The 6,620-nt window shown below is 30.3% G+C and overlaps 1 long non-coding RNA gene across 3 annotated transcripts in view; it reads left to right on the top strand.

Moving 5' to 3' along the window:
- The window catches only part of LOC106680128 (uncharacterized), a 486,547-nt gene that overhangs the window by 236,728 nt on the left and 243,199 nt on the right, over positions 1 to 6,620 (top strand). For all 3 annotated transcript variants that reach the window (XR_010843854.1, XR_010843855.1, XR_010843853.1), the window contains one exon: positions 1,881 to 1,909. This is a non-coding gene — a long non-coding RNA (uncharacterized lncRNA). The remainder of the gene's footprint in view (positions 1 to 1,880; positions 1,910 to 6,620) is intronic.

Raw genomic sequence — 6,620 nt, 5'->3', positions numbered from 1 at the left:
GAAATACTGGGTAAAGTTTTTTTGTTTTTGTAAAAACCTTAATTTTAATTCTACTATAATTTTGTTTAATTTCGTATGTTCAGTATTGTAGGTTACTTTTCTTATAATATTTTCATTTTTCAAATACTTTACATACAGAAATTCAGAAGTACATTACAATAAACAATTCAAAAAATAAAAATGTTCGAGTATGCCAAAAACATGAAAGTTCAATTCTGTGATAAAAAAAAATTAATGGATGTTTGCTCTAAGGAGAAAATGAAATTTTGAGATTTATAGACTGTAACCGAAAAATGAAAAAAAAATGTTAACAGTTTTACAACTAACTATTGTTTTAGCTCAAAAATATCTTGCAATAACTTCCATTTAAAATAAAAAAATTACCTCTATCTAAAATTTAAAAAAATAATTTTCTGTCCTTTTTTTTTAAAACTAAAAATCAATTCTTTATTTTTTTATCATCCCTTAAATGTTCTGTAAAATCTTCAAAAGCGCATACTTTTTCTTCGTGAACAATATTTCATTGTTTTTTTGTTTTTCAAATTCCTACAGCTTAGACAATAAAAACAGATCTCTAATTTGTGAAATTTTTAAATCCTGGTCGTAGCATTTAAATTTATGTCTTTCGACTTTTCCTTGTAGAAAACATTTTCTTTCTTTCCTTTTTTTTTTTAATGAAAGAATCAAAATTAAAGTTTTTCGAAACCAGAGGATTGGATTTTTTTCTTTTATTTAACATTCAGAGTAGGGGGAGGGGAGGAATTAGTCTTAAATATTATGTCAAGGTATGAATCTATTGATTGTGTAGTGAAGTCAGTGAAAACATTTTAACCACTACAATTTTGTGAAAAAATACATTGTTTAGCGGAAATTGGTAGTTACCAGTAATTAAGTCATCATTTACATTTACTTTTTACAAAAAAAAAATTAATAAGGATTTATGTATCTTTTGCTGATTAGTTAATCTACAAATTAATATTTTAAATATATTTTGTTTACTTACAAAATAAAAGTTGGTTAAAGTGTTTTTTTTTAAGTTATATAAACATACAAAAAATATTTCCTCTGGTTAAATGATTGTTAATTTGCTATATTACACTGGACTGCTCTTGTTTTTGCCATAAGTTTGTATTCGATCGGAAGTTAAAGTTGGCTCTGTTTTAAATGGTTTCTTTGTCTAATGTATAAAGATTTTTAAAATAATAATAAATTTTTTCTTGGACAAAATGTTGAATAATGTCTCAATTAAAATAAGATTGTGGCACCAGATATTGGTAATTAAGCAGTAATAGTATTATGGATTGTATAATTACTGCTTACAAGGGGTTTGCCTCACCTCTGTCCATTGTAATGGTATCAGTGCCCTCTCCAGTGACTGGGGTGCAGTCTATTCACAGCTACCCAGCAAATGCCATGACCTGCCTGGATTACTAACTCACACCAAGTCCTTGTAAACTTGTTACCCCACAACCATACTTGTGTAACAACAAGTTTAGTGTAAATTACTTCGAGCATTAGTCCATAAACTTCATTTAACAATTATTTTGATGAAAATTAAATTGTAAATAAATATATCATATAGGTACATAAATGTTTTAAGACAATACAATATAGATTTTTTTTATGAATTTGCAATCATTGATTATTTAGTTAAACTTTTAATTGATTGAAGTAATAACTTTGCTAATGTGGATAATCTAGATTTGTAGTCATTAAAATTAATAACATAAATTATTGGGTTATATTTTAATTTATATACGTGATTGAAATTTTTGTGTTACATATTTATTTTTAATCTTATATATCTGTATGATATTTTTATTTATTATGTAATTCATATAATTTCTTTATTATTAAATTCTTTTTTTCATTTGTTTCAGGCTTGGATTAACCAAAGAGATTTTAAAAGGTAAGTAGTTTGTACTTATAGCTACCAGAAAAAAAATTAATTATTCTTGCTGTGAAATGTTACATAAAAGTTAAAATATAAATAATAAAGCTTATTCAAATCATTAGACATTGTTGAACAATAACTATTCGATGATACTTAAAATTAACATCACATCCTAACAAATGGAAGACGCATAACAACGATAAAACGTTTTGTTTTAATTACAGTTTCTATTTTTAGATTCACAAGATCCTAAAACAAGTTAGGTGAATTCCCGAGAATAAACAAATTCCTGGTTTATATTAAGAATATTTTTTCTATTTCTTTATTGAAATTAAGAACTGACTTAAAAAATACAATAAGTAAATGTGATAAATATTTTAAGGAACACATGATAATCTTGGGATGGAACCTCCTAGTGGTGGTGCTTCAATCATTGCTTTACATTAGAAGATCCTATGGCCATTTTCTTTTCAGATGCCTCTGAGGGTTATTGGGGATTGTTGAGGACGAGGGATTAAGAACTAATCGGTTTGGGTGGGTAAGGATGACAGGAGGTATATCTATTTCAGGCCAAATCTGCAACAAATAGGATCTTGAGGTCTTTAGGGATGTGTTTGTTTGCAGCGTAATAAGGAGGTCAAGAATTTTCGATTGTAAGGGTTGGATACGGGAGGAATTAATTAGTTTTCTGGAATCCTAAAGCTAAATCTCACATGTATAAATAGGTCTGATTATGATAGTTTATAAGAATATTTTGTAATAAATGGAAGGTTTAGAGCGTTTGTCAAGTAGAAGTAGTAGTCGAGACCTACACTGCTCGTAGCTTGTTTCAGTCTAGTTTGGGGATCCCAAGTAAGTCTTGTTTAACGGGTTTTAGTGGGATAAAAATGAATTTGGCCAGGAATAATCTATATATTTTTAATAATTATTCGATTTTTCCATATTCAGAATATTGATTACTTGTTAACTAAATAATTAAACTAGTATACTTTTAGCCAAGTTATTAGCAATTAGGATTAATTTGGTATTTATTTCTTTGTGCTTATTTATCCATCTCCGACTTAAGTATGTGGAGTAGTAGATTAATTTTCATCAGATTGTGTTCAAATATTTAATTTGTCTAATCCCTTTTATTTTCTTGAATTCTTCCTAATCCTTTATTATTTTTTTCAAAATTGATAAATTTATTCTTATAGTAATTTTTTTTTATTCGAAAAAAAAATTGGGATTGATGAAGACCAATTTTCAGTTCCTATAGCCAATCAAGTAAAATGCTATCTTTCATCAAAATAGCAAATTGCAAATTTTTATTATAATTGTATTGAGCTTGCCATGGTTCGTAGTATTGTCTAAGCCGATTGCCAGATTTATTATCTGAGCTACATTTATTTACGTTTATTTTCATTGAAAGCTTTATTCTTAGAAGAATGATCTAGTATTTGATGGGACTCATCGTTCCGTGTAAGTCACATTGAAGGCGACGTTACACAGAAGACAGTAATCACATTGACAATGGATTAATGAGCGCAGTTACCTGAGCCACCGAACCATTTGTATTCAACTGTCGAGATTGCTTTATCAGGCCTAAGTTCGCTGTTTAATGCCCTCGTTACGTGTAACCTCCTCGGCTACCTCTGATATTATACAGCCACGGAATGTAATTAAATAAATTAATCGTTCATCGTCCAAGTCATATATACAATTTGAAGTTTTAAAATTCATACTTATAACTATTATTTATAAGGAGAAGGAGGTTGGGGGTGCGCTCAGAGAAGAACACAAGAAGAATAAGTTTAAAACTTATTTATTAGAGCTTGCTTTTCGGCCAGAATCTCTATTCTTCATCAAGTCAGCTTGGAAGAGATCGGATATCCAAATCAACTAACTATGACTATTATTACTATATAAATATAATCGACTAACTATAACTATTATTATTACTATAACTTTACTTACTTCCTGATTCATTTTATCAATTTACATTTTTTTCTGTATTTTGATTGATTTTTCTATTTCTTTCTTCTTTCCACTATATGTGGGAGTTATAAGCTAGTGTTTTAATCACTCCACTGTGTTTCTTTTATACCAGAGCACACTTACGCTACCATTTACAACTTTGCTGCCGATAATGCAATTCTCTATTCCTACAGAAACAGTATAAACACATCTATTGCCCACCTAAACCACTTAGTTAAACTTGAAGAGAAGTTCTACAAATTGAAAATTCAAATAAATGCTTCCGAACGTCTACTATATGCTAGTTCTCCGGAACTACGTACTCCGCCAGCTTCCACCAATTGTTTCAGTCTTGTTTAACCGCCATATCTGATCCCGATAATCTTCAGAGCATCTACGCCATCAAACTACCTAAAATACTTCGCCTTCACGTTGCCTTGTTCTGAAAAGATGCTGTTTCAACAGTCTGTAACATTTCACTTAGTCATTTATTGATAAACACAACAATGCCAAACCTTATGCTGTTGAGCTTCAAAAATATTCAGACTCGTAAGTGGTTTAAAAAAATTGTTTATAGTATCTAAAAAAATTTTCAAATAACTTGAAAACTATACATCTCCAGAAACATTACATAAACAGAAACATTACTATTAATTTGAAAAACAAAATCGAACCCCAGTTAGCAAAAATATTAGTACTTTAGATTCAAGTTTATTGTGAATATTAGCCTAGGAAACTATTCTAGATTTTTCCAGCATAAAGAAAATTATGATAAAAAAAATAATTTCCACATTACTCAATTGGATTTCCAATTTGCTGTTGCCATGTTTTGATTTTTTCACTAAAAAAAAAAAAAATAGTCATTAGAATCAACTATTAATTACTAAGATATGGTTTAATTTTTTATCCATGTTTTTAAAAGCATTTTTCGGACAGAATAAATTAATAATTCTTTTTTTTCATATTTAATGGTCATTTATTGTTTATTATTACTAAAAATGAGAGAGGTTTTGTTCAAAACAAGGCCAAAATTAAAAGTACTTTAAATTTTCTATATTTAAGCCCTGTCAGACTATTGCAAGGATGGGCGTTGATGACCTCAAGGTTTTACGCCCTAAAGCCCCAGCCAACAACAACTGTTGCAACAAGAATAAGACAGCTGGAATTAAAAATAACTTGATTGCACATTTATTTAATTATGTTTTATGAATTAATTTAATTTAATCAAAATCTTTAGAGCCGGATTTGAGAAAATGATAAATAAGTTTAACATCGATTTAATAAATTAGAACTTCCAGTCGGTTGATTTTGTTGAAAAAATTACTATTACATTCCAGCCATATGCCTTCCTTAAATTTATAATTTTAATTTCATACAACTATCATTAGGCTGAAACAGAACATAGTCCCTTCTCTTAGTTTCCATAATACATTAGATAAATAAAAAATAACAAAGCCCTGTTACATATTAATATTATGGAATAAGATCGGAAGAGATCGGAAGAGATCGAGCGCTCTCGGTTTTTCGAGTGTCCTTTTGTAAACTTGAATTTGCTCTTAGCTGGTTGTATAAAAACAATTTTCTCTTTTTTCATTGTTCATTTGTATACATTTTTTAGATTTAAAATTTTGTTTGAAATTATTATTTTTTTTTCCTTTCCCTCTAAAACAGAAATAAAGAGTGAATTAATAAGTGCATTACTGTGAAAAAGAAAAGTAATTCGTGTTGGGTCTTACCTTTTACTACCTTTGGTATTTTAAGGTTACCTGTTATGTTTAATGTTATATATGAGCTATCCGTTCTAAAACATAGCAACAATTTTTTTTTCTTTTAGCTTGAAGTAGAAATTTAGAAAAGTAGAGCATTATGTTCTATTAGACGATTTTAGTGAGGTTAAAGCCCTGCTCATATTAAAAACCAATTGATAACACACTGGCAAAAATCGTTAGAGCACTTCTTTTATACCAAAAAAGAAAAAAAACTCGCAATGGCTTCCTCCACGTTTGGCATAAGGCATGAGAAAAGGGATGCTACTTTAGCAGATTTGGTGCTGATATACTCCGTGTGAACATTAAAGCGGAGAAGTGCATCAATCGTGACTCCTTGGTATTTGAAGCAAGTTGAGGAATGAACAGGTGTAGGGCGGTGGTTTTAGTGGGTAAAAATCCTTCACACGTATAGGTACGGGCCTATCCGTGTCTTTTGAAGATTTCAACCGACCCTCGTAAAAAAACACACGCAAATTTGGGTGGCTGAAGTTATTTGGACCCAGTTTATTTTCTTGTAATCAACTCTAAGTCTTACGTTCACACAAGTTTTCATTTAGTGGACCATTTGGGCCCACCTTGACTAAATAGATACCTGACTCCTCCCCTCCAGCACTACATTTACCTTGTGTATAGCCTCCCTCTTGGCGAGGGCTACCACCTTCATCCCCTCTGCTGCCAGCCGCCTCACGATGGCCGCATGATGGTGACTGGTGCCAGCGAGGGTTTAGGAGAAACCTTCGCTGGCACCAGTCACCGCTCCCTCTCTGACCCCACCACGTTAGGCTCAGCTTATTGTACGCTCTTCCTCCTAATTAACAAAAGTATTGAGATAACTGCTTATGCGCAGTACTTAATACTAAATAAAATTATATCATTAAATTAGGGGGTTATAAATTAAATCAGAGAGTAAATAAATTTACAATTTGTTTATAGTCTATGTTAAACATTGATTGACCTCCTCTTTTATTCAGAAGGAAAAAACTGGCGATAAACTATATTTC

The sequence above is a fragment of the Halyomorpha halys genome, unplaced genomic scaffold, assembly GCF_000696795.3.
Source record: "Halyomorpha halys isolate HHAL.00 unplaced genomic scaffold, Hhal_1.1 Scaffold244.1, whole genome shotgun sequence".
Classification (NCBI taxonomy): domain Eukaryota; kingdom Metazoa; phylum Arthropoda; class Insecta; order Hemiptera; family Pentatomidae; genus Halyomorpha; species Halyomorpha halys.
The sequence above is the reverse complement of the archived record's forward strand: the minus strand, read 5'-3'. Positions and strand labels throughout refer to the sequence as shown.